The sequence below is a fragment of the Oryctolagus cuniculus genome, chromosome X, assembly GCF_051225735.1.
Source record: "Oryctolagus cuniculus isolate XC-2025 breed Fujian yellow rabbit chromosome X, ASM5122573v1, whole genome shotgun sequence".
Taxonomy (NCBI): domain Eukaryota; kingdom Metazoa; phylum Chordata; class Mammalia; order Lagomorpha; family Leporidae; genus Oryctolagus; species Oryctolagus cuniculus.
In genome coordinates, this window is record NC_142888.1 from 37,616,995 (window position 1) to 37,639,289 (window position 22,295).

The following is a 22,295-nucleotide window of genomic DNA, read 5'->3' on the forward strand; positions in this document are numbered from 1 at the left end:
GTCCTGTCACCAGAACTTGTCCCTACAGTATCTGCACAAAGATGAACTCTTTAGCCTGCACACTGAGATAGGAACTGCTGGTGCTTAGGCAGTAAACTTTCCCAGGAAATGATTACAAAATAAAAACATACCCTTGGACATTGCAGAAATGTATGTGAAGGACTTCTTAGAATTTGTCAGAGTTTAGAATCTCTGGTTCAGTAAAGTAGTACAACTTTGCAAAGAAATGTCCTCAGGCTTAGAAATAGAGATAGAAATTACATGTAATGTCAACATAATAGACACATCAGACAAAAAAAAAATTAGGATGAATCAACCATTAAAGAGGAAGATAATGGAAAAGTTTTTCCTTGTAATTGGAGATACAGCAGTAGAATACAGACATTCATAGCCGCCTGCAATGCCAGCATCCCATATGGGCATCTGTTCAAGTCCTGGCTACTCCTCTTCTGATTAAGCGCACTGCTAATGGCCTGGGAAAAGCAGCAGACGATGGCCTGACTACTTGGGCCCCTGCCACATGGATGAAGCTCCTGGTTCCTGGCTTTGGCCTGGCCTAGGCCTGGCTGTTACAGCCATGTGGGGAGTGAACCAGAGGACTGAAGATTCTCTACACCCCCATAACTCTGATTTTCAAAATAAATAAATAAAAGAAAGAAAAAAAGAAAGATCCAAAAAAGTTAGAGAAAACATTAAATGCCATTGTATAAATTTATATTTAAAATTAGATTCAGACTTCCATGAAACTAATGTATGAAGTTAAATATTTTTAGAAAAATGTTTGTGCAAGAATCATCAGCTCTAGATGTACTAAAATTTGAATTTTGAAATAATTCATCACAGATATTGTCACTGCCTGCCTACAAAATACTCTTAACAGTGCCAATGACAGTGGTATCAGCAGAAAATCATCCTCAGAATTAAAAACCTATCAAATCTTATTGCAATCTTGTGACTGACATTATTTCCAAGCATTTTGGCACAGTTAAGATGCTGGATGGGGTGCTCACAACCCATATTGGAGTGGCTGGATTCAAGTTGCAGCTCCGTTCTGATTCCAGCTTCCTGTTAATGCAGACCCTGGGAGGCAGTGGTGATGGCTCAGGTAACTGGGTTCCTATCACTCATGTGGGAGGCCTGAAGTGAGTTCCCAATTTCCGGGTTTAGCCAGGCCCAGTTCTGCCCTTTGTTGGCATTTTGGGGAGTTAACCAGAGGATGGAAGTTCTGTCTCCCTGCTTCTCATTTTAAACTGATAAAATTTGCTTTAAAAATGATAAAATATAAATTTTGATGACAAAGTAATTGAATTTGCAGACTAGTAAGCCAGAAAAATCTTATGATGAAGATATATTAATATTTGTTGTAGGGGCCAGTGTTTTGGTGCAGTGTTAAGCCACTGCCATGAGAGCATCAGCTCAAGTCTTGGCTGCTCCACTTCTGATCCAGTATCCTGCTAATGTGCCTGGGAAAACAGCAGATAATGGCCCCTGCAACCCACGTGGGAAACCTGGATGGAGTTCCAGGATCCTGGTTTCTGCCTGGCCCAGCCCCTGTTTTAGCCATCTTTTTTTTTTTTTTTTAAGATGCATTTATTTATTTGAAAGGCAGAGTTACAGAGAGGAAGAGGCAGAGAGAGAGAGAGAGATCTTCCATTCCGCTGGTTCACTCCCCAGATGGGCACAATGGCCAGGGCTGAGCTAAACCAAAGCCAAGCGCCAGAGGCTTCTTCTGGGTCTCCCATGCAGGTGCAGGAACCCAAGGACTTGGACCATCTTCTGCTTTCCCAGGCCATAGCAGAGAGCTGGATTAAAAGTGGAGCCGCGGAGACTCAAACTGGTGCCCATATGGGTTGTTGGCACTGCAGGCAGCAGCTTTACCTGCTATGTCATGGTGCCCGCCCCAATAAATACATTTTAAAAAAAATAACTCTAAAGAAAAAAATGTACCAGCTAGGACTTTTAATTACACTTTCTCCCCTTTCCCCTGCTTGTTGAACAAGGGGCCCTCCACTTTCACTTTACACCAGGCCCCACAAAACACGTAACAGGGTCTCTCTCCTGCTTGGTGCTGATTGTGAGGTGAACTGGGATAGCAGCTACATAAACAGCCTCACTGCTCTAAACAAACTCCACTGGGAGTAGGGGTAGGCGTGAAGACAGGCAGGATAATAATACAGAAATACAGAAGTCAGTGTGGCTCCTTATCGTTTCACACAAATGGGATCATATTGTTCATTCATATTATGTAACAAATTGCTTTCTTCACTTGACAATATGTCTTGGAGATCTTTCTACAAAAAAGGGAAATGTACCTTCTTCCTTTTACCTGATGCAGGAAATTCCATTGTATGGATGTGTATTACTTTATTATTTCTCCACTCCCCTGATGGGTATTTGAATTTTTTTAGAAGGCATAGTTTCTCCTTTTTTAAAAAAGTATTATATATAAATATATATATATATATATAATTTTTGAAAGGCAAAGAGACAGTGATTTTCCATCTGCTGGTTCACTCCTCAAATGCCTGTAACAGCTGGGCCAGGCCAAAGTCAGGAGCCAGGGTGGCAGGGACCCAACTGCTTGAGTCATCATCTCCTGTCTCCCAGGGTGTGTATTAGCCAGAATCAGAAGCGAGCGAGGGGGCTGGCGCTGTGGCGCAGCAGGTTAAATCCCTGGCATGAAGCGCTGGCATCCCATTTGAGTGCCAGTTCTAGTCCTGGTTGCTCTGCTTCTGATCCAGCTCTCTGCTGTGGCCTGGGAAAGCAGTAGAGGATGGCCCAAGTCCTTGGGCCCCTGCACCCACGTGGGAGACCCAGAAGAAGCTCCCGGCTCCTGTCTTCGGATTGGCACAGCCGATCGGTTGCAGCCATCTGCGGAGTGAACTAGCAGATGGAAGACCTCTTTCTCTCTCTCTCTCTGCCTCTGTCTGCAACTCTTTCAAATAAACAAAATAAATCTTTAAAAACAAAAAACGAGCGAGGACTTGAACTCAGACACTTTTCATATGGAATGTAGGTATTCCAAACAATATCTTAAACACTGCACAAAAAAACCACCGCTGAAGTAGTTCTAATTTTTCACTGTTGCAGAGCTGCAGTGAACCTTCTGGTAGGGCTTCCTGGTGCTGACATGTTTCTCCAGGTGAACACTCAAAAGTGGGTTCCAGGTCATGGAGTACAGATATCTTCAATTTTACTAATACTGCTCATTTCCCCTTCAAAAGTATTATGCCAATTACCAATCCCATCAGTGGTATGTTTTGACATTTACTAAGACTCTGACCTTTAAACTGCCAATCTAATGGATGTAAAATGTTAACTCGGGGCCAGGGTTCTGTTGTTTGCAGTGGGTTAAGCCACCACCTGCAACACCAGCATCCCATATAAGCACTGGTTCCAGTTTCACCTGCTCCACCTCTGATCCAGCTCCCTGCTAATGCACCTGGGGAGGCAGCAGAAGATGGCCCAAGTGCTTGGGCCCCTGCCACCCATGTGGGAGACCCAGATGGAGTTCCTGGATCCTGGCTTTGGCCTGACCCAGCCCTGGCTGTTGTGGTCATTTGGGGAGTGAACCAGTGGATGGAAGACCTCTCATTCTTTTTCCCCTCTCTGCCTTTCAAATAAATAAATCTTTAAAAAGAAAAATGTTAACCTATGTTTGTTAATTTGCATTCCCTCATCACTAGTGATGTTGAGCATCTTTTCATATGATGTTTAATGGATATCCTCTGTCAATTGTTTAAAACCTTTGCAGGACCATGCCTCTGTAATAGTGGGCAAAGCCACCACCTTCAGTACTGGCATCCCATATGGGTGCCGGTTTGTGTCCCGGCTGCTCTATTTCCAATCTAGCTCTCTGCCATGGCCTGGGAAAACAGTAGAGGATGGCCCAGGTCCTTGGGCCCCTGCACCCATGTGGGAAGACCCAGAGGAAGCCCCTAGCTCCTGACTTTGGATCAGAACAGCTCTGGCCATTGTGGCCATTTGGGGAGTGAACCAACAGATAGAAGACTTTGACTCTCTCTGCGTCTGCCTCTGTCCCTCTGTAACTCTGCCTTTCAAATAAATAAATAAATAAATAAATATTTTTTAAAAATAAAAACTTTGTCTATTTTTAATTTGACAGGTAGAGCTATAGACAGTGAGAGGGAGAGACAGAGAGAAAGGTCTTCCTTCTGTTGGTTCACCCCCACAAATGGCCACTACAGCCGGCGCTACGCCAATCCGAAGCCAGGAGCCAGGCGCTTCTTCTTGGTCTCCCATGCGGGTGCAGGGGCCCAACCACTTGGGCCACAGCAGAGAGCTAGACTGGAAGAGGAGCAGCCAGGACTAGAACCTGGCGCCCATATGAGATGCTGGCGCCGCAGGTGGAGGATTAACCAAGTGAGCCACGGCACCAGCCCCGCCTATTTTTTCTTGCCATATATCTTTTGAATGAGTCAAAGATAGTTACAATATTATTTAGTACACTGATTCTCAACACTGGTTGTGTATAAGAACCATACTTGGAGATTTATTTAAAATTCAGATACAGAATGTTTATTAGCCTCCTAGGGCAGCCACAATTGATTACCACAATCTGGATGGTTTAAAACAACAAAATTGGGGCTGGCGCTGTGGTGTAGTGGGTAAGACTGCCGCCTGCAGTGCCGGCATCCCATGTGGGCGCTGGTTCTAGTCCCAGCTACTCCTCTTCTGATCCAGCTCTCTGCTTGGCCTGGGAAAGCAGTGGAAGATGGCCCAAGTCCTGGGCCCCTGCACCCGTGTGGGAGATCCAGAAGAAGCTCCTGGCTCCTGGCTATGGATCGGCGAAGCTCCGGGTATTGCAGCCAACTGGGAAGTGAACAGCAGATGGAAGACCTCTCTCTCTCTCTCTTTCTCTCTCTCTCTGCCTCTCCTGTGTATAACTCTGACTTTCAAATAAATAAATAAATCTTTAAAAAAAAAAGCCACTGCCTAAAAAATAGCTAAAACAACAGAAATGTATTGTCTTATAGTCCTGGAGCCTAGAAGTCTGGAATCAAGGTGTTGGCAGAGGCATGTTCTCTGAAGGCTCTAGAGAGCATCCTTCTTCACTTCTGGTACTTACAGTCCTTGCCATTCCTTGGCTTACAGAACTGTCATTCTGCCTCCCTTGTCCCATGTTGTACTCCTTCTGTCTTAATTTTCCTTTTGTTATTAGGGCCCCAAACATTGGATTAGGGCCCACCCTAATATAGCCTGACCTCATTTTAATATGACTACATCTGCAAAGACCCTATTTCCAAATAAGGTCATGATCACAGATTCCAGGTGAACATGAACTTGGGGTAACACAATTCATGTACTATATGTCATAATTTTTAAAAATAAATATATTTATTTGAGAGGCAGAGAGAGAGAGAGAGAGAGAGAGATCTTCAACTGCTGGTTCACTCCCCAAATACCCACAACAGCCCGGGCTAGACTAGGCTACAGTCAGGAGCCAAGAATTCCACCTACTCTTCCACATCGGTGGCAGGAATTCAAGTATTTGAGTCATCATCCACTGCCTCCCAGACACATTAGCAGGAAGCTGAATCAAAAGTGCAGGGAGTTGGTACTTTCATAATTTATCTTTATTAAATAAAAGTTTTGTAAAAAAAAAAAAAAAGTGCAGAGTAGGGGCCAGCACTGTCGCGCTGTGGTGTAGTGGGTAAAGCCGCTGCCTGCAGTTCCACCATCCCATATGGGTGCCCGTTTGAGTCCTGGCTGCTCCACTTCCCATCCAGCTTACTGCTATGGCCTGGGAAAGCAGTAGAAGATGGCCCAAGTCCTCGGGCCCCTGTACCCGTGTGGGAGACCCGGAAGAAGCTCCTGGCTCCTGGCTTCGGATCAGCGAAGCTCTGGCTGTGGCGGCCATTTGGAGGAGTGAACCAGCAGATGGAAGACTCTCTCTCTCTCTGTGTCTCTGCCTCTGCTTTTCTGTAACCCTGCCTTTCAAATAAATTAATTAATTAAAAAAGAAGTGCAGAGTAGCAGGGGAAATGCAGAGGAGCAGGGACTTGAACCTGCACTTTGATATGAGATGCAGACATCCAAAACATCAGATCAACCTGTTGTACTACAATGCCCACTCCAGAATGTTGTATACTTTTTAAAGATCTAATTTTTATTTGAAAGGCAGAGTTACAGACAAACACACACACACACACACAGAGAGAGAGAGAGAGAGAGAGAGAGAGAATCTTTTATCTGCTGGTCCACTCCCCAAATGGCTGCAATAGTCAGAGCTGGGCTAATCTGAAGCCAGGAGTCAGGAGGTTCTTTTGGGTCTCCCACGCGGGTGCAGGGGCCCAAGTTCTTAGGCCATCTTCTGCTGCTTTGCCAGGTGTACCAGCAGGGAGCTGGACCAGAAATGGAGCAGCCAGGACTTGAACCAGCACCCATATGGGATGCTGATGCCACAGGTAGTGGCTTTACTCACTATGCCACAGTACCAGCCCCAAGAATATTATATTTTTAAAACATGTTTCACTATATTTTGAAATTTGTTTTCTGTGAGTGAAGTTGAACATGTTTTAATTTGATTATTGTTTATAGCCCTTGCCTATTTTTCTGCTGGAATATGATCTTTTTATTTTTGGTTTGTTGAACTCTCTACTTAGCAGAGCCATTAAACCTTTGGTTATATTATAAATCAAAAATTTTATCTTAAGAAATAATAAAGAAAATATTAAGTTGAAAAAATGTACTTCACTATGTCTGGAATGGAGGCTCAGAATTTCAAATTTTACTTGTAATTTAAGAGACAGATACACACACACATACACAGAGACATCTATATTTATATCTGTTTCTATATCATCTATCTATCTGTCTATCTATCATTTATCTATCGAGAGAAGGGCAAGAGATATTTCTCTCTCCCACTGGTTCATTCTCCAATTACTTGGGCCAGAACCACTGCCTGCCAGGGTCTGCATTAGCAGAAAGTTGGAGCCAGGAGTTGGAGCTGGGCATCAAACCCAGGTGCTCCAATATGGACACAGGCATTTTAACCACTAGGCCAAATGCCCATCTTCTAGCAGCCCCAACTTTGAAAGGTTTTCTGAGTTGGCAAATGATTATGATATTCACTTGAAAAAGTAAACCATGAGAGAATAACCAGAACATTTGTAAAAATTAAAATGATAGAAGACAATTTCTGTCAGACATTTAAAATACTACAAAGATAAAATGATCCAGTTTAGTAAAGAAAAATTAGGCCAATGAGGAAAAATGGATTGCATAAGTAGATTCACAAAGCATAAGATAATTTTTTTTAAAGATTTTATTTATTTATTTGAGAGGTAGAGCTACAGACAGTGAGAGGGAGAAACAGAGAGAGAGATCTTCTATCCGATGATTCACTCCCCAATTGGCCGCAACTGCACCAATCCAAAGCCAGGAGCTTCTTCCAGGTCTCCCACGAGGGTGCAGGGGCCCAAGGACTGCTATGGCTTTCCCAGGCCATAGCAGAGAGCTGGACTGGAAGAGGAGGAGCCGGGACTTGAACTGGTGCCCATATGGGATGCCGGTGCCGCAGGTGGAGGATTAACCTACTGCTCCACAGCGCCGGCCCCAGCGTAAGATAATTTTATTTATGATAAACATAGCAACTGAAATCAGTGGAGAGTAAGAGGGCTTCTTCCACAGTAGATGATAAAGTGGAAGTATGCTTATCTCATTGTTTTTGGCCAAAATATAGTTCTAGATGGACCAGAAGTAAAAACACAATTCCAGATTAAAATATGAATGTACTTATTTGTATTCTAGGAATGGGGAAGGCCCTTTTATATTTTTTAAGATTTTTTTACTTCTTTTTTATTCAGAATTGTTCATGTCAGTCTGTCATGATTTTACCTGCATTTTAGGCAAAATCGAAAATGAGTAACACAGCTTCTTTCAGCAGGATAATATCAGTATTGCCACAAAATGTAGTATAACTGCAAACTGTTTTTTTTAATTTAGTTTTTTTATTTGAAAGTCAGAATCACAGGGATAGAGGGACAGAAAGATCATCCATCTGCTGGTTCACTCCCCAAGTGGCTGCAATGGCCAAGGCTGAGCCAGGCCAAAGCCAGGAGCCAGGAGCTTCCTCCAGGTCTCCCATGTGGGTGCAGGGGCCCAAGGACTTGTGCCATCTTCCGCTGCTTTCCCAGGCCATAAGCAGGGAGCTGGATCAGAAGCGGAGCAGCTGGGACTCAAACTGGCGCTCATATGGCATGCCAGTGTCGCAGGTGGCAGCTTAACCTGTTATGCCACAAAGCTGGCCCCAGTGAAGGCCATTTTAAACTCAGGTGTCATAAGGAAAATATTAGTGAATTTGACTACTTAAAAGGTCAGAGTTTTGTGATGCAAAAAAATCATAAACATTCATTAATTGTGACAGATACTAATATGATATTAATGGAGAAATGGGGTGAGAATATATGTGAATTCGTTGTATTATTGCCCCAGAATTTTTGTTTTGTAAATTTAAAACTATTCTGAAATAAAATTCTAAATAAAGTTAAAAATAGAAAAGACAAAACTTAGAAAACATATTTCCAACATATAAGGGGTCTATAAAACATTCATAGAAAATATATTCTATGGGCCGGCGCCATGGCTTACTTGGCTAATCCTCCACCTGTGGTGCCGGCACCCTGAGTTCTAGTCCCGGTTGGGGCACTGGATTCTGTCCCGGTTGCTCCTCTTCCAGTCCAGCTCTCTGCTGTGGCCCGGGAAGGCAGTGGAGGATGGCCCAAGTGCTTGGGTCCTGCACCTGCATGGGAGACCAGGAGGAAGCACCTGGCTCCTGGCTTCGGATTGCGTGGCACCAGCCATAGCGGCCATTTGGGGGGTGAACCAACGGAAGGAAGACATTTCTGTCTCTGTCTCTCTCTCTTTCTCACTAACTCTGCCAAGAAAGGAAGGAAGGAAGGAAGGAAGGAAGGAAGGAAGGAAGGAAGGAAGGAAGGAAGGAAGGAAGGAAGGAAGATATATTCTATGAAAAATCTATGCATGGCTTTCAAGTTTTTTTGCACCAAAATAAACTTATATTTTAATTTCATTTTCATGAACTTTTTGAAATACCCTCACACATGCCAAAGGGCTAGTTTTTGTTTGTTTCTTTTTTTAAAGTTACAAAGATTTCAGAAAAATCTATATGGGAGCAGGTATTGTGGCACAGTGAGCTAAGTTGGTGCATGTGAATTTGGCATCCCATATCGGAGCACAGGTTCTAGTGCTTGCTACTAAAAGTCAACAGAAGACAGCCGAAAGTGCTCAGGCTCATGCCACCCACATGGAGATTTGGATGCACCTCTGAGCTCATGGCTTCAGCCTGGCCCAGTCCAGCCATTATGGCCATTTGGAGAGTAAACCAGTGGATGAAAGATCTCTCTCTCTCTCTCTCTCTCTCTCTCTCTCTCTATATATATATATATATATATATAATTTCCCTCTCTATCATTCTATCTTTCAAATAAGTAATTCTCTAAGAAGAACGGTATGAAAAAGGCAAAATCCGATAGTCAGTGAGCTCAGGAATAAGCAAATAGTTTAGAAAGGAAGGTAAATACATAACAGAGATTCGAAATGCTGTCTAACCTCATCCACAGTTAAAGAAATACAAATCAAAACAATAAAACACCATATGTACATGCCAGATTGGGAAATATTTTGATTTCTGATTACACACAGGGCTAGTGATGACATTAGGAAACATATTTTTCGTGTACTGCTGGGAAGATCATTAATTAGTGCAATCTTTCGAGGGTATAATCTGGCAACATATATTAAAATAGAACATGCGTCTAATGCTTGATTGAATGCTGTGGCCTTTGATAGTGCCTTCTCAACATGCATCCCCACCTTTTCCTTTGTAGTAATCACTAGATTTTTATTTGTGTATCCATTCTTCCCACTCATAGTCCATGTATTTTAGGATACGTTGATCCTACTCCAAGTTCTTCTGATCACCGACATTATTCAGCAGAGCACTTGTGACTTAAGCAAGCCAGTTAGGGTGAGCCTTGGGAATCCTGCTGGGAATGGTGAGCAGTTTTCTTTTTCCTCTTGGCCTTAAAGGAAGAGACTCATAACCTCCATTGTCACTGGCAACCATCTTTTGGCTTCCTTGGCTAAAGCAATGAATAGTCCTCAACTTTTAGCATGCATTCGAGTCACCTAGCTTGTTAAAGCATAGAATGCTAGTTACAGATTCTGTACATCTGAGGTGGGGACTGATAATTTGCTTTCTAAGAAGTTCCAGATGATGGTGTTGCTGCTGATGCAGGGATGGAGGCAGAGTGATGTTTCTACACTGAGAAAACTACTTGGAAGGCCAGCGCCGCGGCTCACTAGGCTAATCCTCTGCCTTGCGGCGCCGGCACACCGGGTTCTAGTCCCGGTCGGGGCACCGGATTCTGTCCCGGTTGCCCCTCTTCCAGGCCAGCTCTCTGCTGTGGCCAGGGAGTGCAGTGGAGGATGGCCCAAGTGCTTGGGCCCTGCACCCCATGGGAGGCCAGGAGAAACACCTGGCTCCTGCCTTCAGATCAGCGTGGTGCGCCGGCCGCAGCGTGCTGGCCGGGGCGGCCATTGGAGGGTGAACCAACGGCAAAGGAAGACCTTTCTCTCTGTCTCTCTCTCTCTCACTGTCCACTCTGCCTGACAACAATTAAAAAATTAAAAAAAAAAAACTACTTGGATAAGGTATGGCCAGCACGGAAGACAGTCTAATAGAAAACTGAACAGCTTCAGCAATTTAGCAATCCTGCTAGAATCGGGGGTTTGTTTAAGTAACAATCAAAAGCAACATATCCAACAATCTTGACACTAAAAATTTATGCTCTGGATATCTTTGTACAAGTTTACCAATATATATGTACATGGATGATCCTTGCAATACACCTAAAACAGGAAATCGCTGTAGCTTTAGTTCAACAGGTTAATACCACCCAGCATGTGAAATGATCACAACAGTTATCAATAAGGAATTTATCCATCTAATGAATAGGACATGGGATTAAATATTATGAAATAGGGAGGCCGCCTCTGTGATGCAGCAGGCTAAGACACCATTTGTGATTCTGGCATCCCACATCAGAGTGCTGGTTTGAATCCTAGCTGCTCTGCTTCCAATCAAACTCCCTGCTAATGCACCTGGGAAGCAGCAGTGATGGCCCAACTAATTGGGCCCCTGCCACCCACAGAGAGACCCGGATGGAGTTCCTGGCTCTTGGCTTCAGCCTGGACAAGCTCTGGCCATTGTGGCCATTTAAGGGAATGGATAACAAATGGAAGATCTCCCTCTCTGTCACTCAGACTTTGAAATAAATACGTCTTTTATTAAAAAAAAAAAACAGTGCATATGTTGTGCAATGGTTTCAGTGTCACCCCCCCCCCATTCCCAATGTCCATGGCTGGAAACTACATTCTTCATTGTGGCAGTGTTGGAAGGTAGGATCAAGTGAGTGGTGTTTGGGTCATGGAGGCACGGATGATTGCCTTTCTTTCAGGACTGAGTTAATTCTCTCATTAATGTGATACTGCAAGGCTGGATTATTCACCACCAGAAGGGGGTTTTTATAAAGCAAGCTTGCCTGTGGCATTTTGCCTCTTTTGCATGTGCCCACTTGTCCTTCTGTTTTCTGCCATGAGTTGAAATGATATAAAGAATTAACCTGTATTTTTTTTTAAAGACTTTTTTTTTCTTGACAGGTAGAGTGGACAGTGAGAGAGAGACAGAGAGAAAGGTCTTCCTTTGCCGTTGGTTCACCCTCCAATGGCCGCCGCGGCCGGCGCACTGCAGCCGGCGCACCGCGCTGATCCGATGGCAAGAGCCAGGAGCCAGGTGCTTTTCCTGGTCTCCCATGGGGTGCAGGGCCCAAGCACCTGGGCCATCCTCCACTGCAGTCCCTGGCCACAGCAGAGGGCTGGCCTGGAAGAGGGGCAACCGGGACAGAATCCGGCGCCCCAACTGGGACTAGAACCCGGTGTGCCGGCGCCGCAAGGCGGAGGATTAGCCTAGTGAGCCGCGGCACCGGCCTAACCTGTATTCTTTAAGTAAAAATCATCATCCAGAATAATGTATTGTGTTATAACAGCAAATGGACTCATGCATGCTTTTAGAAAAATAGCTCTGAAAAATATTAAGTATAAAAATATGATGATTATGTTTTATAGTTTTAAGCAACAATAAAAAATAAACAGATATACATATAAAGGTATATGTCAATTTTCTAGAAGGAAATACTGATTATGAATGGCTATATTTGGGGAAGGGGGTTGGGATTAAGGTGGTACTACAGGTTCTTCAGTATTCTCTTTGTGCATTTCTATTCTGTTTGAATTGTCTAAGCTGTTTTTCAATTTTTACTTATTTATTTTGGTTTTTATTTTCATTCTCTTTGAAAGGTAGAGAAACAGACAGGCACACATACACACACAAGTCTCTTCCATCTACTGGTTCACTCCCCAAATGCCACTAACAGCTGAGGCTGCACCATGCAAAAGCCAGGAGCAAATAACACAGTCCAGGTCTCCCAGATGGATGGCAGGGACATTAGTGCCTGCTGCCTCCAAGCATGCACATCAGTAGAAGCATGGACTTGAACCCAGGCACTGCAATATAGGATGTGGGTGTTCCAAGCAGCATAACCCCTGAGCCAGACACACCCTTGGGTTTTCTATTTTTTCTTTAAAGATTTATTGATTTACTTTAGAGGCAGAGATATGGACACAGAGAGGTCTTCCATCTGCTTGTTCACTCCCTAAATGGTCACAACAGCTGGAGCTGTGCTGATCCGAAGCCAGGAGCCAGGAGCCAGGAGCTTCCTCTGGGTCTCTCAGGTGGGTGCAGGAGCCCAAGGAGCTGGGCCATCTTTCATTGCTTTCCCAGGCCATAGCAGAGAGCTGGACTGGAAGTAGAGCAGCCAGGACGTGAACTGGTGCCCATATGGATACAGATGCTTAACCTACCACACCACAGTGCCGGCCCCTGGGTATTCTATTTTTTTTAAAAAAAGAAAATGTCAGCCGGCGCCGTGGCTCAATAGGCTAATCCTCCACCTTGCGGCGCCGGCACACCGGGTTCTAGTCCCGGTCGGGGCGCCGGATTCTGTCCCGGTTGCCCCTCTTCCAGGCCAGCTCTCTGCTATGGCCAGGGAGTGCAGTGGAGGATGGCCCAAGTGCTTGGGCCCTGCACCCCATGGGAGACCAGGAAAAAAAAAAAGCACCTGGATCCTGGCTCCTGCCATCGGATCAGCGCGGTGCGCCGGCTGCAGCGGCGGCCATTGGAGGGTGATCCAACGGCAAAAGGAAGACCTTTCTCTCTCTGTCTCTCTCTCTCACTGTCCACTCTGCCTGTCCAAAAAAAAAAAAAAAAAAAAAAAAAAAGAAAATGTCATTTGAGCTATCTGGGCAAGGCATAGTTCAATTTTAATTTTTTTCTTTGTATCTCTGTGTGAGAAGATGACTAGTAAACATTATAAGTCATGAAAAGATGCACAGAAAATGAAGACTTCACAAATGTGCTGATATATAGTCAGCTTTGAGTGCCACTGTCATGGAGCCTAGGTTACAACTGGTGAAGACTTATATCTATCTAGATTTAGATTACATTATAATGCTGATTTAATGTGCATTTGAATTACAAAGGGATCTTGTTAAAACGCAGATTCTCATTGAGTAAAACTGAGGTGGGGCCCAATAGTCTGCATTTCTAACAGATTTCCAAGTGATGCTAATGTTGCTGAACCACTGCTCACTGGAATAGAAAGAAGGAAAATGGGGCAGGATATAAAGATGAAGAAGAGAGACAGATATGAGAGGCTGCAGAAGAAGTGATTAGGTATGTAGCATGAAGAGTCTGAGATGACTGAAGTTTCAGGCCTGAGTGAATATGAAGGTGGTGGTGGCGCCATTAATCAGATATGGGGCAATCAAGTTAGATGAGGAGGACAGGGCTGGCACTGTGGCATAGTGGGTAAAGCCACCACCTGCAGTGTCAGCATCCCATATGGGTGCTGGTTCAAGTCCCGGCTGCTCCAATTCCTGTCTAGCTCTCTGCTATGGCCTAGGAAATCAGTAGAAGATGGTTCAAATCCTTGGGCCCCAGGAGCTCTTCGCTCCTGGATTCGGATTGGCCCAGTTCTGGCCATTGTTGCCATTTGGGGAGTGAACTAGCAGATGGAAGTCTTTCTCTCTCTCTGCTCTGGTTCTCTGTAACTCTTTCAAATGAATAAATAAAATCTTAGGAAAAAAGATGATGAAATATAGGAATCAATGGAGGGGCAGGTTCAAGACTTCACATTTGAACATCTGTGATTTTTCTGGAAGAGTATTATGCGGGCTTGTCTGGCAGTCTACTTGAGTTCCTCATCTGGAGCTCAGCAGAGCTGAGTAGACTTAGGAGGCATCTATCTATCTATCTATCTATCTATCTATCATCTATCTATCTATATGTTAAATGTTGAGCCCATAGAATAAGATGAAACTGACCAGTGAGAGTATAGTGAGAAGACAACTGAGCATAGAAAATCTGGGAAATGCTAATCTTAAGAGACACACTAAGGAAGCAAAGTAGTCAGGGAGGCAGTATAGAAGAGAAGATAATGTGAAGAGCCCTCTGTGTACAGATCAAGTAGATCTTGCAGTAAAGTATAATTTGTATTGCATTACTGGTTCTGTATTAGCAATTGCTATATAATAAACCATCTCAAAACTCAGTGGCTTGAAACCACAACCATTTATCATTGTTCATGAGTCCATGGGTCAGTTACATAGTTCTGCTGATTTGTAGTAGGTTTGGCTAATCTGGTATGGGCTCACTAATATATCTGCAGTATGCTCTTGGGTTGGCTGGAGGCTGGCGAATCTAGGGTGGTCTTGGCTGGGGTACTTGAATGACAAGGTCTCTCGCCTCCAGAAGGCTAGCCCATGATGATTCATATGGTAATTCCAGGGATTCCAGAGAGTGAGTAGAGGAGCTGGCTCCGTGGCACAGCAGGTTAATCTACTTCCTGCAGTGCCCGCATCCCCCATGGGCGCTGGTTCAAGTGCTGGTTACTCCATTTCCAATCCTGCTCCCTGCCAATGTGCCTGAGAAAGCAGCAGAAGATGGCCCAAATCTTTGGGCCGTGCCACCCATGAAGAAGCTCCTGGCTCCTGGCTTCAGATCGGCTTCAAATGCGGCCATATGGGGAGTGAACCAGCAGATGGAAGACCTCTCTCTTTCTCTCTGCATCTGCTTCTCTGTTACTATGCCTTTCAAATAAATAAATAATTCTTTAATTATAAAAAAAAACAGTGCAACCATGTCTTATTTAGCGTATTTTAAATGTTTACATGCATTAGACTGTTATTCTCAAAACTATGTGTAAGGGGGATAAGGTAGGCATTATTTATTAGTCCTACTTCCTAATACTTTTAAAAATAACTTTTCCCTGCCTTATAAAGGTGAATATGTGCATGCTGTAGATCTCAGCAGGAGATAAGTAGTCATTGTGGATTGGTGTTACTTGGGCCATCATCTGCTGCTTTCCCAGGTGCATTAGCAGGGAGCTGAATCTGAAGTGGAGCAGCCAGGACTCCAACCAGTGCTCATATGGGATGCTGGCAGTGCAAGCGGTGGCTTAACTTGCTGCATCACAATACCAGTCCCTCAAAGCCCAATTTTAAAACACATCTAGGCCGGCACCACGGCTCACTAGGCTAATCCTCCACCTAGCGGTGCTGGCACACCGGGTTCTAGTCCTGGTCGGGGCGCCGGATTCTGTCCCGGTTGCCCCTCTTCCAGGCCAGCTCTCTGCTGTGGCCAGGGAGTGCAGTGGAGGATGGCCCAAGTGCTTGGGCCCTGCACCCCATGGGAGACCAGGATAAGTACCTGGCTCCTGCCATCGGATCAGTGTGGTGCGCCGGCCGCAGCGTGCTGGCCACGGCGGCCATTGGAGGGTGAACCAACAGCAAAAAGGACGACCTTTCTCTCTGTCTCTCTCTCTCTCTCACTGTCCACTCTGCCCGTCAAAAAAAAAAAAAAAAAACACATCTAGGTGCTGGCACTGTGTCACAATGGGTTAAAGCCCCAACATGCTGGCATCCCATATGGGTGCTGGTTCAAGTTTTGGCTGCTTCTCTTCTGATCCAGCTCTCTACTATGGTCTGGGAAAGCAGTGGAAGATAGCCCAGCTCCTTGGGCCCCTGCACCCATGTGGGAGACCTGAAAGAAGCCTCTGGCTCCTGGCTTCAGATCAACTCAGCTCTGGCCGTTGTGTCATTTGAGGAGTGAACCAGTGGAATGGAAGACCTTTCTCTGTGGGGAGCAGGGTCCGTCTCCCGCAACATGGTGGGGCGCAACATGGTGGGGAGACAAATAAGTACTGAGACTGTGGACTGAAACTAACTCTCTGCATCTGATCTCCCACAACATGGCGCTGAGAGGGAGTAAACAAATCTTACACAGCTGCTTCGTTAATTAGCTGATTCCCGATCCAGCCTCTGATTGGAGGAAAGCGGCGTGCTCAGCACACGGGCAGCGGAGCACGGATTGGTGGGAGAGGACTATAAAAGGGGGAGAGAGACAACATGCGAGGCCCCTGAGAGAGTCGGTTGAAGAGCTCGATGGTGCCGCTCCTCCGCGGAGGCAGGGGAGCGGCAGCAAATCCGGGAAGGACCGGGAAAGAAAACAGCATACGGTGCCGCTCCTCCGCGAGTGGGGGAGCGACATTTCTCTCTCTCTCTCTGGCTCTACTTGTCTCTGTAACTCTTTCGAATAAATAAAATAATTCTTTTAAAAAAAACCCACATCTAAATGAGTATCATCCAGGCTTGACCCCTCATACTCTTTTGGCACCAGCATATCCTTTTTGAAAGTCTACAATCTGCTTTTTTTAAAAATTATTTTATTTATTTGAAAGACAGAGTTACAGAGAGAGGTAGAGCCAGAAAGAGAGGTCTTCCATTCCGCTGGTTCACTCCCCAAATGACTGCAACGGCCAGAGCTGAGCTGATCCGAAGCCAGGAGCTTCTTCCAGGTCTCCCACATGGGTGCAGGGGCCCAAGCACTTGGGCCATCCTCCACTGCTTTCCCAGGCCATAGCAGAGAGCTGGATCAGAAGAGGAGCAGCCAGGACTCAAACCGACGCCCATACAGGATGCCGGTGCTGCAGGCTGGGGCTTTAACACACTGCACCACAGCGCCAGCCCTTACAATCTGCTTTTATCAAAGAACATTTTCAAAGGTGTTCTTGATTTATTCATCAAACTGAATTTACTAAGTACATGCTGTAAAGTGCCAAGAATACACAGATGGTCAAGCACATTGCTCTCAAATTTAATTCAGGGTCAGAGACACAACAAAGTGCTATGGGAGCTGGCTGTGATGAGTCTGTATGGGGATTCCTACCTAGTTGTGAATCATGAAAATAATCATAAAGACATGAGCTGAATGTTGGAGGAAAAAGTTGAGACTGTACCAGAGGCAAAGGGAGAGATGCATTCTCAATAACAGTACAAGCAAATGAGAAGAAATGAGTATGGACAACTTAATGTGCATGAGATGTACTTTACTACCACTGGAATGGGCGAGGGGGGTAGGAAATGAGGCTACAAAAGTGGCCAGGGGCCAGATCATAAGGGAGCCATGGAAGCTGAGAAGCAGTGTACAGATTACTCAGGAAGCTGATAAACTTGATTTTTTTTTTTGATAGGCAGAGTGGTCAGTGAGAGAGAGAGACAGAGAGAAAGGTATTCCTTTTGCCGTTGGTTCACCCTCCAATGGCCGCCGCGGCCGGCGCGCTGTGGCCGGCGCACTGCGCTGATCCGATGGCAGGAGCCAAGTACTTATCCTGGTCTCCCATGGGATGCAGGGCCCAAGCACTTGGGCCATCCTCCACTGCAGTCCCTGGCCACAGCAGAGAGCTGGCCTGGAAGAGGGGCAACCGGGACAGAATCCGGCGGCCCAACCGGGACTAGAACCCGGTGTGCTGGCGCCGCAAGGCAGAGGATTAGCCTAGAGAGCTGCGGCGCCGGCCAACATGATGTGTTAAACAAATGGTTCTTGTGTCATAGACTCCTTCAAGAACCTAGAAAAAGGTATGGGCTCTTTTGTCATAGAAAGGTACACTGTTGGGGCTGGCACTGTGGTGTAGTGGGTAAAGCTGTCAACTGCAGCACCGGCATCCCACATAGGTGCCATTTCAAGTCCTGGCTGCTCTTCTTTTGCTTCAGCTCCCTCTTAATGCTCCTGGAAAAGCAGCAGAGGATGGCCCAAGTTCTTGGTCTCCTGCACCCATGTGGATGAGCCAGAGGAGGCTCCTGGCTCCTGATTCCAGATCAGCCCAGCTCCGGCCATTGCGGCCAATTGGGGAATAAACCAGCAGATGGAAGATCTTTGTTTCTCTCTCTGTAATTCTGCCTTTCAAATACATAAATAAATCTAAAAGGGGGGGTATGTCACATTGTCTTCGATGCAAAATGTTGCTTACAATCATCTGACTGGGAGTAAGACAGGAAAGCAACTACAACAGTCCAGGTGAGACATGCGGAAGCCTGAACCACGGAAGGTACAGGAGCAAGGACAGAAAAGAGGAGAGATGTGAGAAATGGAAAGACAGTTTTGTTGATAGCAGCTAGATTTGAGGCATGAAGGAAAGGGATGAGGCAAGATAACTGACACCCAGGTCAGCAAGTAGAAGGCTGTGCCACTCATGAAAAGGAGCAGACTTCGGAAAGATAAGTTCCATTTGGGAGATGTGGAGTCAAAGGTACCTTTAGAAGAAGTCAATCAGGATGTAAAATATGCTCTTGCTTTTGATGATTCTTGTACTGAGTCTCTTGCCCTGATATTCTACAGATAGACCCCTAAATCTCTGTACAATACTTCTGGAACCAACAGAAGTATATCCCCCATTTGCACAAAGAGTTCCAGAGATGGGAGAAGAAATCACACTTCACACGCCTAAAATTATTTCACAATTTTTTTTTACTAAAAGAATAAACTTTTATTAAGCGCTGTAAGTTTCTTTCCATCAGCATTAACAGAACAACAGACCAGATTCCATCACAGAACAACTCCTGAGACATTCTCTTTCCTTTCTGAAACATTTCCATTAACTCCTGTAGTTTCCCCAAAGAAGCATCCATTCAAACTTACATTAATAAACTATGGAGCTTTTGTAGTGAGGTGGGCCAAAAAGGCAGGGAATTTGGAATCTGGGAGTGGGAAAGAGAAATACATATTATCCATCCACTAAACACACTGTCAAGAGCACAGGAGAGGAGATAGTAACACAGGAAAAAAACAATGAAAGAATCTCTTACTTTTGTCAATAACATCATTATCAGGGAGCACTAAAAAAAATCACTGACTCTTTGTAGTTAAAGTTCTTTACCTAGTGTGTTAGTCTAAAAATAGAATAGAATAAAATGAAAGGTAGGAGGGGGAAGTGCCTTCTGGGAAGTAGTATAAAGTCATCAGATTTGGCAGGGTTATGAGAGATTAATAAAACCTGAAATACTTAATTTGCTTCATTTACATGAAAATTCACTAGTCATTAGTTACTACCAACACGGACAAAAAGAGCATCTATAAAAGTACAAGGGCAACGTCAAAAGCTGAAATGGGCACCCTAGCACAGGGGATGTTTTATTTTGCTTTTAACTTGGAACAGATGATTTTGTAGAAAAATGACGTTATTTTCCTAGAACATCAAAATAACCTCTGACAATACTGAAGGTAATTAGCAGTAATAGGAGAATGGGTGCACTGAGCTCCCTACCTGCACCAGCGGACTACTGCAATAAGCCAAGGGAAAAGAAAATAGAAAATCAAATGAGAAGATGCCAAAGTCACAGGAGGGAGAAAAATAGAGAGTGACACACAACGGAACAGTGAAAACTCACCCCCCCACCCCGTAACCCTGAACCCTAGGAATATTTAGGAAATATGCACCAGGAAGTGAACAAGTATAATGATTAAACCTTAGTAAAATTATACTAACTACTTGAAACTGTGGTCTACTTGTATTGTCATTTCAAAGGAGTTGGGGTGGGGGGTTTAGAGGCTGAAACGGTAGCACTGACACACCCACAGGGGCCTCCTTGGGCTCCAAAGGACTGAACCAGCATAACCAAACTGCTACGCCCACCTTCTTTCTACCCTATATAAGCATTCTTGCCCCCCCCACCCCACCCCCCGACTTCAACCACCCTCCCTAATGCCTTGTCCGGCTGTGTTTCTCAGTGATCAAAAAAAGTTAGTGTGACTTGGCCAACAATGTCAGAAAATCAGGATGGAGACAAAAATCAAATGTCCCTAAGCCAAAGCAAGTACCATTCCTTGGGCTTTAAAGTCTACCCAGAGTCCTACTGGCTCAGAATAAACATAATGCAAGTGAGCAGAAGTTTGTCAGGCCTGGTCCTGACAGGACTGGCCACTGAATAAGGGTAGGAATTATAGGCTGACCCCAAGATACACCAACAGAAATCAAGAATGGCAAGTCCTCGGGGATCAGTGGCTATGCACAACCAGGGTGTTTTTGCTTGTGACCCTCCAAGGTAAAGGGGTCATTTCTATGGGTTCCCACATGACTTTGTTCAAGAGAGGCCATTTCACAGTCAGAAATGGAACCTCAAGTGAAGGATGACGGTCGCTTCAAGTGGTACAGCAAAGATCAGGCTCCACCTCCCCCAGTTGGGTCTCCAATTAGAAAAAGTTCACCTCCCAGTGATGAACCTTAGTTTTCTGGCTTTTAAATTGTGTGTTTTGGCAGATAAATGAAAATCTAGGAATATGGCCCTTTATGGTTCTCTCTTGTAACCTTTCAAGCCCAAAATATCGACTCCAAATAGAAATCAAGGTTGGAGGTGGGCCACTTGTTTCACCATGGGCCAGGTTACAGGAAGGTAGAGTTTGTACAGAAAGGAGAAAAGCAAGCCTTTTGGCAAACTGGAATCATCTCTGTCAAAGCAGCAATTTTACCTCTCACAGTGAATGCCTACAAAACATCTTACTGCCGTGAGAGTTAACAATACTGTCATCTGAGTGTATCAGGTAGATTCAAGATGCATAGAAACAGCAACCAAAAAAAAAAATCTTACCACTGAACTCCACCTACTTCCTATTAGAAACTGGAGATATATATATATATCTACATATATATCTATATATAGATATATATCTACATATAGATATATACCTGATTTTTTATATATATATATGTGTGTATATATATATATATATATATATATATATATATATATCAGAGCTCAGTGATTCTGGTTATTTTTAGAACTCCAAAGGATTCATCCCTCTGTGCTCTAGAAAGAAAAGTTCAAGCCATCTAAATTAACTACAAATTCCCTCCCTTGCTGGATAGAGAAGTCCTAGCTTTCAAGACGACGTGAAAGGTTGAGCAGGTCCAAGAGAAGAAGGGGAACCAAATCAGCGGAGATGATTCCAAAGAGGCTGCTTTTGTACACTCTGTTCCTGCTAATATCTGGCTAGGTAGACACTCTTGTCATCCGAGGGTTATGGAAGAATGGTCTGGGCAGGAGGCAAGGCATTCCAGGATTCCCTGCCCCTGCAAACTATGGGTTCTCTTAAATGCACCAGACTGGGATTGAACAGTCTGAGACTTTTCAAGTTCTCATGATATGGTCATTATAAGTGGGCAGTGAGCAAACAGCCTTCTGGTTGTCTGTGGAAAAAAATCACCAAGGACCTGCTAAGGGTTAAGGTGCATGGAGTTTTTCAAAAAGAGAGAATCAGCTACAATTCTAGTCAGTTGTATTCCTGTAGAAACAGTACTTCATGGGCAGGAATATCATAAAGCCCCAAAGGAGGTGTGTGGGGCTGGAAGCCTCAATTCCTGAATGTAGACATAATGCTAATTTGTTGCTAGCCATGTTTTCATCCCTCATATTCTGGCTGCTCAAGGAGGGAAACTGGAAATGCAAGGTTGTCTCAAGGTTATCTCCAGCAAGGAGGAACAGCCTCTTAGTCCTGGGCAGATCCTGGTCACAAAGGGGGCTGAGAATCTCTCACAGAATACTTCTCAAGGCCCAGGCCAGAGTCCTCTGAAGTCTTCCTTGCAAAGCAAATGAAAAGATCCGGTAGTCAAAATGTCAATGAACAAATGAAACATTCTAGGCATGTAAAAGCAAATTGTCAGTTTCCTCGCACTTCCCTACCCCGTATCTTTCCAATGCTAGACCTCTCCTTCAGGGATTCATGTCAACCAATCCCAGGCAATTTGACTCTGGAGTTCCAGAAAGGATTTTCTCCGAATTGGCTGACAGCCCTTTCAAAT

At 44.7% G+C, this 22,295-nt stretch overlaps 1 non-coding gene across 1 annotated transcript; it reads right to left on the reverse strand.

Moving 5' to 3' along the window:
* Positions 1-7,832: 7,832 nt before the first annotated feature.
* On the reverse strand, positions 7,833-7,960 carry LOC127485037 (small nucleolar RNA SNORA69). Its single transcript, XR_007912238.1, has one exon. It is a non-coding gene; the product is annotated as a small nucleolar RNA SNORA69 (small nucleolar RNA).
* Positions 7,961-22,295: the final 14,335 nt, after the last annotated feature.